Genomic DNA, 12,333 nt, shown 5'->3' on the forward strand with positions numbered 1-12,333 from the left:
CTCGACAAACACAAAATCCAACCCTGCATACATAGCAATGTGTATACAAAGCTGTAGAATCTGAAGTGCAGCACTCACAGCGCTCAAAAACCGACGGTAAATGCAAGGCAGAACAAACAAACCACTCTGGATCCACACGGCGTTAGGTCGACAAGCTCTTACACCTCCCGTGCCAGGTACTCCTGGCAGATCATTTCAGTCTTTCATCGTAATTGATGCAGATGGGGAAAAAATACTTCAAATGCTAATCCCTGTCAAGGTTAATTTCTTTTAGAGAGGAGACAAAAATCTGTGGTTGGTTTTTATTATACACGTCCACACAAAAAACTTGTTAATTGAGTTGATTTAATACTCTAGTCTCTACTTAAATGCAATATTAATCCTCCCCAGAGGTATTTGCTTATCGATGTACATTTTCTCATTAGAGTTTGAAACATCAATCTTGACTTTTCTCATACAGCAGTAAATCATGCGTAAGGGCCTTTTTGGTCGCATGATTCAACAAACACTGGAACATGAAAAAGCAGAAATACAATATACTATAATGCTCCAAAACATACTATAATCGTTGACATCTCAAATCCTACAGCAAGCGGAAACACAATATACTATAATTGTTGTTCTTTGGTTGCACCACGTAAAAAACACAAAAAATACTATGGAGATTGAGTGGATGTCACTCCAAAGAATTTATCGAGGTTATACCTCTTGCTAAATATCCGGTCGAACTAATATTGTAGGAAAGCACAAAAATTCAGATAATAAAACCTAATGCAATCCTGTAGAACACTGGTCACATCATACAACAACTACAAGCCAATTCTGCCCACAAAAGGCACATAAATTTGTAGCTTATTGGTGAAACAAAACAAACAGCTGCAACCGCAGCTGCAGGGTCATGAAAAATACATTATACAATGCGGACTGCAGATAAAGCAGCCTCTTCTGCCAAATTGTGCATCTAGTGCGAAGCATCATAAATACAGTCAGATACGCTTCATCTTGTGCACAATATTCTGCTGCATGGCATCGACAGAACTGAAGAAAGCAACCCGCCAGATCTTGCAGAAAAATAATGCTCCAAACCATACCCAGAAACCAAAGACAATTCCAGCAATCACCGAGTAGTACAGCCACAGTGTTTCGAGTTCATGGTGATGTTCCTCTGCTCCATCCATTGGTGTTGTACTACTCGAATTATTTGTGCATGGTCTTAAGGGGGGACCACAGAGTCCAAGATTATTGCCATAGATTGATGGGTCATCGAGTGTTTGAAGCTGACTGCCTGTAGGTATCTCTCCAGACAGAAGGTTATTGGAGAGATTGAGGTTGCTGAGGGACATCAGGTTTGAAACACTAGGCGGAATATGACCTGATAGTTTGTTCCAGGAGAGGTCAAGGGACTCTAATAGCTTTAGATTGCCAATATCCTTGGGGATACTACCAGACAGATTATTTCTTGAAATATTTAGTAACCGCATGCCTCTGAGACTTGTGAGCTCTGAAGGGATCTCACCAGATAGAGAATTACCAGAGAGATCAATACCAGTCACAAATGCATGCCTTCCCTTGAAGGTGCACTCCCGTCCCTTCCAAATTATGTCCATGCTTCCATTGTAAACATAAAAATATCTGTGGGAAGTAAGTGCTATGTCAATTTTTACAACTGGTTGTGTCACAAATGTCTGTCTCATCAGGGAGATGTTGACCAAACTTTCTAGTATGGAACCTACAAAATTGTTTTCAGCAAGATCTAGCAGTTGGAGATGGGGGAGTTGTGATAACTGCTGCCAAGGAATACTCCCGTAGAACTTGTTTGAGCGGAGGCTGAGAATCCTCAACGAAGGATTGCTTTCCCCTATCCACGGAGGAATTACACCAGAAATCTTATTGTCCCGGAGATCCAAAACAACAAGGCTTTTGAACTTCTTCAACACCATTGGAAAGCAACCTGTGAATTTATTACTTGACAAGTGCAGTGACCTTAGTGAAGAGTTGAAGAAAGTTGAGGTTGGAACTTCCCCAGCTAAAGCATTGCCCGACAAATCCAAGAACTGTAAATCTTTCAAGTTCCAGATGCAACCAGGAAGATCTCCAAACAACTCATTGTTTGATAGATCCAAGAGCACCAGGAGTGTTAATTGACAAAAGGGAGACCATGATTCTCCTGAGAAGCTGCTATTGTCTGTACTGTTAGCCACCTTGACAATTGGCAACTGCCTGTTGTCATGATTAGGAATGATACCCGTAAACTTGTTGCCCGACATGTCGAGAGCAATGAGATTTACCAGCAAGGAGATGGTTTCAGGAAGCTCACCCTCGAGATGGTTGGAGTTGACCTCAAGGAATATCAAAGATATTGCATTACCAATATTTGTTGGCACAATTCCAGTAAGGTGATTTTTGGACAAGGACAATGCTTGCAAGTTCCGCATGCTCCCTATCTCCGCCGGGATGCTTCCAGTTAACAAGTTGCTGGATACATCAAAACCCTTGAGCTCCTTGCACTTGCTGATATGCGATGGGATGCTTCCAGTTAACATGTTTCCGGATACATCAAATATCTGGAGCTGCTTGCACTTGCTGATATGCGATGGGATGCTTCCAATTAACAAGTTTCTGGATACCATAAATAACTCGAGCTTGGTACAGTTTGTAAACATCTCTCTCGGGATGGTACCATTTATATTATTTTCAACCAAGTAAAATGTCAACAATGTTTGTATCCTGGCAAAACATGGTGGCACACTTCCATATAACTGATTCTGTCCCAGGGTCATGTACTTAAGACTAGTGAGGTTCCCTAGCTCTGGTGGGAGAGTAGAAACCAGACTAGCGTTTCTGAAGTTGAGCTCCTGTAGGAACTGAAGTTTCCCGAGTGAGGCTCGGATCGACCCACCAAGTGGGTTGTTGCCCACTATAAGATCTCGCAACCCAGATATCATCCCCAGCTCCTCTGGAATTCCTCCCGTGAGATTATTTGCAGAGAGCTGCAGTGCCTTGAGATTTTGGAGCCTTGAGAATGAGCGAGGTATTAAGCCAACAAGATTGTTGCTGCTCAAGTCCAGAAAGGTGAGCGTGAGCAACTTGGATATGTTTGCCGGGATGGCTCCAGCAAGGCTGTTGTTGTTGAGTTTGATCTTGGTGAGGTTCAAGAATGCTGCCGAATACAAGTAATCGAGCGTACCTTTGAGTTCAGTGTTGGGAAGGCTGAGCTCTGTAACATGCCCGGCAGTGTCACATGAGATGCCAAACCAAGAGCAGGTGGAATTCATAGTCGACCATGAGGACAGCGAGTTGGCGCCAACCAAACTGGACTTCCATCGGAGAAGTGCTTCTGCTTCCAGGTTGGTGGCCTTGGCTGCGCATACTAGCAAGAGAAGTGAGATATGGAAGAGTTCCTTCAGGGGCGCCATTGAAGTGTTGGGTAAGAAAAGTGGCAAGCTGGAGAGCATTTCCTTGGTTTACAAGTAGCTAGAGTTCACATAGATAAAAGAGATTGGTGTAGAAAACGCGAATAATATCTTGGTATCTTAATTCTCAACCTCAGAGGAAAGTGAATACTAGTCAGTAGTGTACTCATGACTGATGACCATGTGTGTGGCTGTTGCTGTCCGTTAACACAAGTGCAAGTGTACACCACCCAAACCAGCCGCACGTCTCTTTAGGAATCAGATAGACAGTCCATGCCTAGAGTTGAAAAGTCTGGACCACATTAATGTTCGCCCATGTGGTAAGATATTTTATTTTTGGAAATGCGGTCCTTAGAGCCCAATTCATTAAAAAAGGTCGAAGAGAGGTGTCCAGTTAATTAACGGAAAACCGGGCGAAAACCGTCAACATGCCCGCAAAAACAAGGCACACAGGGCGACCTGGCAACCTACACAAGAACGCACACACGCCGTCGAAGAGAAAACCACGAACAAGCGTCGAGGCTGGCATGTGGTAAGATATTGTCTGGTTATGCAAATACTTCCTCCATCCGAAATTAGTTGTTGCTTAAACGGATGTATCTAAACTAAAATACGTCTAGATAGATTCGTTTGAGCGACAACTAATTTCAAATGGAGGTAGTAGTTAATTACTCCATCTAGGTCTCCTTTGTATTTTGAGTCAATATTTAATTATAAATTTAACTATGTAACAAATATAGTTTCATTGTAAACTACCTTTAAATACAAATCCAATAAAATACTTTTTGTAACCTTTATAAACTTATCACTAGCACAGGAAACATACGGTACCTACAGGTTACAAGGGGCGAGAGGTGGGGTGCAAATAGACATACATGTGACATACTGAACTACGGTATGGGTGGCATATGCATGCTAGCGATAGAATCATGATTCGTGAGTTGTATCATGGTTTTCTGATTGTCTTTTTTGTTCTATGGCACATTTTGTAATGAGCAACGAGTAAGCTAATAGTTGAGATATGTAACACTCACACACTGCTTCTATTCATCCATCGGGTATATTTATACAGTTTACAGGAGAGGAAGCAGAGGAACGTGGGAGAGTACAACGGCCTTAGCCGGCTATCGCTACCATGCAGGAGAGGATAAACATGAAGTACGTGGGCTGTTGGAGACGCGCACGACGCGGGCTGCATGGCTAGCCACCTGACGAGAGGGACGTGGGCACGTTCCAACACCCTCCCGCAGTCGAAACGTGGGGTTCGTCGACGTTGAGACTGGACCGAAAGTCGAGGAAGACGCCCGTTGGCAGCCCCTTGGTGAAGATGTCGGCGAACTGCGAGCTCGTCGGTACGTGGAGAACACGGATCTCACCCAGTGCCACACGCTCGCGCACGAAGTGAAGGTCGATCTCGATGTGCTTCGTGCGTTGGTGTTGCACCGGGTTGCTCGACATGTACACAGCACTTATGTTGTCGCAGTAGACGACCGTGGCACGGGATGGCGGTTGGTGGAGCTCGCCAAGTAGTTGGCGTAGCCACACCGACTCGGCGACGGCGTTGGCGACCGCCCGGTACTCGGCCTCGGCGCTCGAACGAGAAACGGTGCTCTGCCGTTTAGATGACCACGTGAGGAGGTTGGAGCCGAGGAAGACACAATCGCCCGAGGTGGACTTGCACGTGTCGGGGCAGCCGGCCCAGTCGGCGTCGGAGTAAGCCACGAGCTCGGTGTCGGCGTCGCGATGGATCTGAAGGCCAAGGTGAGTCGTGCCACGCAGATACCGAAGGATGCGCTTCATGAGCTGGAAGTGGCAGTCGCGGGGGGCATGCATGAACATACAACACTGTTGAACGGCATAAGAGAGATCGGGCCGCGTCAACGTGATGTACTGCAGCGCCCCGGCCAGGCTGCGGTAGAGCGACAGGTCGTGGAAGAGCGGGCCAGTGTCGGTGGAGAGCTTGGCCAGCGTGTCGACCGGAGTGGAGATGGGCTTGCAGTTGAGCATGCCGGCACGGTCGAGGATCTCCAGGGCGTACTGTTCCTGGGAAAGGAACAAGCCACGCGCAGTGGTGGTGACGTTGATGCTGAGGAAGTGGTGGAGCGCGCCGAGGTCGGTCATGGAGAACTCGCGGTGAAGAGCCTGGATGACGGAGTCGAGCACCGCGCCCGAGCTGGCGGTGAGGATGATGTCATCGACGTAGAGGAGCAGGTAGGCGAGGTGAGCACCACGTCGAAGGACGAAGAGCGATGAGTCCGCCCGCGACGCGACGAAGCCAAGGCTCCGCAGGTACGTCGTGAACCTGGTGAACCACGCCCGAGGCGCCTGCTTGAGACCGTAGAAAGAACGGTTTAGCCGGCACACATGCGAGGGCGAGGTGGCGTCGACGAAGCCGGAAGGCTTGTGGCTGTAGACCGTCTACGCAAGATGGCCGTGGAGGAAGGCGTTCTTGATGTCCAGCTGATGTATGGGCCACGACTTGCCGGCGGCGAGGCTCAGGACAGTCCGGACGGTGGCTGGTTTGACCACCGGACTGAAGGTCTCGCCTTAGTCGACGCCGGCCTGTTGCGTGAAGCCGCGAAGCACCCACCGCGCCTTGTACCGGGCGAGAGTGCCGTCCGGATGAAACTCGTGCCGGAAAATCCACTTGGGCGATCAAGGCATGACATTGTTTGCTCTGTCGTTTTTGTCTGTGGTGCAGAACAGTTTCAAGCGGCATTAGCGGTGCGAGTTACTACACCGGCACTTTCAAGTTTCAACACGGTGAACCGCTCACCTGACGGCAGCTACGTCGCTGTCTCCAGCCGCGGCAACTTCTTCTTGACATGGGAGCCTGGGCAGGTTCGATGATATTATGCTACTACTTAGCAGTATCGATTCGGGTGAAATATCTGGCCGGGGTTTTGTTCTGAAGTGTCTATGTACACCTGCAATTGCAGCTATATTGGCAACCGCACAACAGGGCTGTGGCACGGCGGATATAGAACATGGGATGGAGAGCAGATGGTGGTCTCTGGCTCCTCGTGCGCGGCGGTGGGCTCTTCCTCAGTAAAGGAACAGGGGTGAGTGCTAGTTCTTATTCGATTCGATCAGTTTAGTTAGCAAAATGGGCAAACACAGCATAATGCAGTTCCTTTAAGCGCTCATTAACATATTCTAACTAGGATCCATTTCCAGATAGTTGAGGACTTCGAGGAAGCGTTGGTGCAAAGCCGGGGGTTTGGGATTCTGGACGTGGGCTACCGCTCAAAGGTAACACTAACTGAAACGAACTGTACTATGTTTACATGATACTACTAAGTAACCTTGAACAACAACTAGCTGATCTGTGGTTCTGTTTTAAAGGATGAGGCATGGGCTGCCGGTGGTAGCGGTGTCCTGCTGAAAACAACCAAGGGCGGCAAGACCTGGGTGCACGACAGGGCCGCAGATAACATCCCCGGCAACCTATACTCCGTAAAGTAAGCACTCGGATCGCCTGAATTCCGCAGGAGATATCATTATCTTACTTGTTCAGGGTCTGAGTCTGTTTCACGTCTGAAACTCTGCCAACATTTTACAATGGTTGTGATGGATGTTGCAGGTTCATTGGAGACAACCAAGGTTTTGTGCTCGGAAATGACGGTGTCTTGCTCCGATATGTTGGCTGAAGCGGCGGAAAAAACCACGGCTATCTGAAACCCTTTTTGTATGTAAGAATGATCCATATATAGACACACACGTGAAAGGCTGCTGATTGTCCCGACGTTCTGTCTTCCGCAAGAGAGTGTAAATCTTATCTGTCTATTACTGTTGTTTGACCGATGATTGTTTCCAGCATTCAAAGGCATACAGTACAGTACGACGTGAGCACATACATTTATGTATGTATCTGATCCTGATATGCGATGGATTTTGTGAGGTGCAAAAGAACTGCATACATCAAGGCTGCCAGTACGTACTTCCCTGCTGCAAAACATGAAAACAGGTTGTGGTCAGGATATATATATCTCCTGTCAACATGTGGCAATATCCAGGTGCTTTCTCCAGGTTGCAGTCGTCGCTTGCAGAGCTACTAAGGCCTGAGTTCTCAGAGAGGACATGACATGGATTGCAGTACTGAAATGTGCTCGTACAGCAATGGCGGCGGGGTCTCCATGTGGTCGAGCTCCAAGTGGACCACAAACCACGAGTCCTTCACCCGTTCGTTGAATACTCTGCTCTGCAGACGCACAGACCATTTGTTGAACTGAGCTTATTATGTCTGAAATATTCAGTACCGAGGCAGCACGAGTTCTCTTGATTGTTTTTCTTTTTCATCCTGCTACAGGTGAAAATGTAGGAAGTTCTAATTTTGCTACAGTTTTGCGATGGTAGCATCGAAAAACTGTTGGCATTTCTATTTTCTTCGTACAATAGCGGCTCTGCAATGGCTTCAGTTCATTTCAGTTCAGAGTGACAGCAATATGTATGCAAGGTTACAGAGGATCTGCACCGCAGCAGTTCCTAAGATCAACCATGGTTCACAAGACTATGGAGCTTTCTTGCCTGTTCTACTCTGAAACAACGGACTCTGACTTCACGCGCTGTTATGCCGACAACCCTTACACCTCCCCTGCCAATTTGATCGGCTGCTTCCATACACGGGCGGTTCCTGACCATTGCTAACAAGTGGTTCCTGACCATCTTCCATACACTGGCAGATCTCAGGAGCCATGAACAACAAAACTCGCAAGTTGGAGCTGGCGAAGGCCTCCACCTCCACGTACTCTGCCCTGCCATCTATATAAAACTAACGAAACAAAAAAAAAGTGAACAAAACATACATGCTCACAATTTGGTATGGTTGTGTATAATTTTTTTAGTGAATTCTGTTTTCTTTCTCTAATTTGTCACATGATAAGTTCAACTTTTCCCCCCAACAAGTTTCTAACAACTTGTCATGATTTTTCCTTACTGTATAGAACATTTTCCATCAAATTTTAGTTGTGCATGTTTACTCATACAATATCATGGACATTTATCATCCATATGTTTGTGTCTGTATTGTTACATGGCAAATTTATTTTATATAGCATGGAAAATTTATTGAGCATACCATGGAAAATTGTTTTAATGCAGTATGGAAATTTTACATTTACCTATAGGTGGATTAATTTTCATCATGTCACGGAAATTTATCTCAGTTTTTATACTTATCCATTTATACGAAATCTTGAACACGGTCAATTTTTCTGTTATATATAGGTAGATTTTAATCATGATCATGGCAACCTTACTTTTCTGTCATTTTTATCCCAATATCGATGTTTATGTATTTCCCCCCTTTTCACGATTGTTTTTGAGATGGAAATTTTATGGGTATGGAAACATTTATGTTTCTCTCTCCTGTTAAATTTATGGTTTTTCTGTCTTTTCTGCACAAAATATTTGATTTTTGCTGACGCTTTGTTTTTCAAAAAAGCAACTGATTGGGCATAGCCCTTTTTCTGGGCTAGCTTGCATTGCTCTAGAATCCGCGCGTAGCGAACGTCAGAGGGAAATTAATTTATTCGCTCGGTTGACCCTTCTCGAGGAACGGTTCGTTCACGCAAGTGACCTGTCTGAACACCTGAAAACTTGTGATATCAATTTCGATGTCCAACAAAAACCCGCCTTCAGTATCCTCGAAACTTCTTGCTTCTTCATTTTAATTGCACCTAAGAATGTTTTTCACGCATAAGCGTGGGACGAACCATGTTTGCTATTACTTTAGAACACAAATCATTTGGATTGGGGTGGGGGCCAGCCCCCCCCCCCAAGCCCTTCATGGTCTTTCTCTTTACTTGAGAGAGGGCATTGACATATAGAATGTGCTAGATTGAACAACCATCAAAATTATTGTAGTTCCTTGATATTTACTCTACTATATTTACTCGTGCCGTTCCTCCCGGCACCGAGGACAAACACAAGAAGAACAAGCATTGTGTGGTAAATCTTCACAAGTTCAGTGATTGGAGAAAATTGCAGAGAACTCTGACAAGTTCGGCGGCGAGGCGGTTGACTAGGAGGGCGTGCGCGTGGACCTCTCTGCTTCGACCTCGGGCTTGCAACTAATCTTGCTAATTTAAATCTAGAACCAGCACATTAATTAGTACATGTTCCAATCAAACAGAGTTACAGATCAACCAAAACAGAGGCACAACTTGTTGTTTCTTGTACTATGCAATTAATCTGCATCTAATTTCCTGCTGCATCCACTGCATGCTCAACTTGAAGCTAGGTAGGAAACTCATGCTCAAGTTGAACATGTATTGATACTCATGTGAAGATCAACGAGGGGGTGGTCTGGCGTGCCTCCTTTGTTTATGGGGAGCCCAGGAGAGAAGATAGACCTCAGTTTTGGGAGCTTCTCAGACGTCTTCAACCAATGTGGCTATGTTGTGGGGACTTCAATGAGGTCTTGGCTTAGGATGAACATTGTGGTCCTCAAGACCGGTCAGAGGCTCAGATAACTGCTTTTAGGGATTGCCTGATGGACTGTAGCTTGACTGATGTGGGCTACTCCGGTCCGAAGTTTACGTGGTGCAACAAACAAGACCCGGATTGTCATGTTAAATGTCGCTTGGATAGGGCTGCGGCCAATGGAGCTTTTACTGGTATGTTCGATGGGTGCGGGGTGGAGAATCTCATTGCCACTTCTTTGGATCACTACCCCATGCTGGTTCTGTTGGGAGGCAGGACCCAACAGGCACGACGATCTCCGGTCCAGCAAGGGTTCCGTTATGAGGAGATGTGGCTACTGGCTGATGATTACAGAGAAACTCTTGAGCGGGTGTGGGTTGAGGACTTGAGGGGAGGGATGGCTGTCCTTCACTTCAGTCAACATGGTCTAACCTGAAGCATGTTGATGGCTCTTTGCGATCCTGGAGCAAGGAGGCCTTCGGCTGTATTCGGAAGCAGATTGGGCGCTTGGAGCGCTGTATTGCTACCATCAGGGCTTCGCCTCCCTCTCCATCCTTGATGGCGGAGGAACGCTCAATTGAGGGTCCGCTGATAACATCCCCGGGAACCTCTACTCCGTAAAGTAAGCACTTGGCTCAACTGAATTCTGCAGTTTTAGTCTATTTATCGTCTGTCTGAAACTATGCCAGCCAAATAACACAATGGATGTTGAAGGTTCATTGGCGACAACCAAGGGTTCGTGCTCGGGAACGACGGCGTCTTGCTCTGATACGTAGGCTGACGCGGCGGGAGTCGCCGCGGCAATCTAAACCCTTTTTGTACGTAATGATCCATATATACACGATATGTGTGAAAGGCGGCTGAGTATACATCTTCTGCAAAAGAGTGTACATCTTCTCTGTCGGTGGCTTGACTGATGATTGTTTCCAACATTCAAAGACACTAGTACATGAGCACGTACATTTATGTATGTATCTGATGCTGATATGCCATGAATTTTGTAAAGTGCAAACGACGTGTAGACATTGTGAATTCATTAGATTCTGACAAGTCTAGACAGCAGCAGTCGTCGCTCGCAATGAGCAGCTTGCAGAGCTACTACGGCCTGAGTTCTCAAAGAGGAGACGACATGGATTGCAGTACTGAGATGTCCTTGTACAGCAAGGGAAGCTCCCAAGGTATTGGCAGCGAAATGCTCCCAGTTTCTTCTTCTCCCAAAGTTTTTTGCCGAGGCCTATTTCCAGTATGCGTTTGAATATGGACACGAGCAGCCTGGATACCAGCGCGAAGAACACTGGCTCGTTTCTGAACGGGTTGAAATCCGTAGTGCTGAAATCGCCAAGGCCGCCAAGGCCGCCGAGCTTTGCCGATGCAGAGAATGGCGGGGTCTCCATGTGGTCGAGCTCCAAATGGACCTTCATCCACGAGTCCTTCACCCGTCCATTGCTCGCAGGATGAAAGCTGCTCTCGATTGAGCCTATGTACCGGCCAATAGGACCGCTCTGCTGCTGCAAACTCCATCTGTCATGCCATTCATGTGAGCTGAGTTGAGGGAAATGAGAGAGGAGGATTGGTTGGACATGATCTTCTGCCACCTCAATCCTTGTTCCTCATAGTGACGGTCACATGACGGGATCACGGAGTCGCCAGACGACATTGCAGTTGCACCCCCCCCCTCTTCTCTGTTTTTTCTGATGTGGCATCTGCTGCTAATTCACCATTCATCATGTATAATTGTATATCACAATATATGCGTGTTAGAATATACGTGTTGTAATCTCAACCTCCTTCCTTCTCTTGTATTCTACTCAAACTCCTCTTGTATAACCTTGTACGCCAAGCCAAGGGCTGCGGCCACATATCAATATAAACACCACGCGGCTCCCTCAATGGAGTAGGAACGCTTGATATCTTTCATGGTAATCAGAGCCACCTCTTTTTATACATCTAGCCACAAACCAAAACCCTAGAAACCACATATCATCGTCTCCATGGCTTCCTCCGCCGGCGTCTCCCTCAACCTCGGATCGCCGCCGTCTGAGAAGCTCGCAAGAGGTAATTTTATCCTCTGGAAGACGCAGGTCCTCCCAGCCCTGCGAGGCGCGCAGGTGACGGGGCTCCTGGACAACACCGACGCCGCTCCGCCCAGGATGGTGGAGATCACGAAGGCAGACAAGACCACGGCCCTAGAGCCGAACCACCTATACGGACCCTGGATCGCCAAAGACCAGCAGGTTCTATCATACCTTCTCAATTCCATGTCTCCAGAAATTCTTGCACAAGTCGTTGGGAAAGATTCCACCTTTGAGCTCTGGACGACGGTGAAAAATCTCTTCGCCTCACAATCTCAGTCTCGGATTACTAATCTAAGAACTGCCATCACCAATACCAAGAAGGGCACCATGTCAAGCTCGGCGTATATGGCGAAGATGAAAAGTCTTGGGGGTGAACTACCTGCTGTCGGTTGTCCCGTATCTGATCCGGAGATGGTGGACTA

The 12,333-nt window shown here is 46.9% G+C and overlaps 1 pseudogene; it reads right to left on the minus strand.

Annotated features, from left to right (window-relative positions):
- Positions 1-858: 858 nt before the first annotated feature.
- On the minus strand, positions 859-3,454 carry LOC147962699 (receptor-like protein EIX2; annotated as a pseudogene).
- Positions 3,455-12,333: the final 8,879 nt, after the last annotated feature.

The sequence above is a fragment of the Triticum urartu genome, chromosome 7A (assembly GCF_056163025.1).
Source record: "Triticum urartu cultivar PI428250 chromosome 7A, HENAU_Tu73, whole genome shotgun sequence".
Taxonomy (NCBI): Eukaryota; Viridiplantae; Streptophyta; class Magnoliopsida; order Poales; family Poaceae; genus Triticum; species Triticum urartu.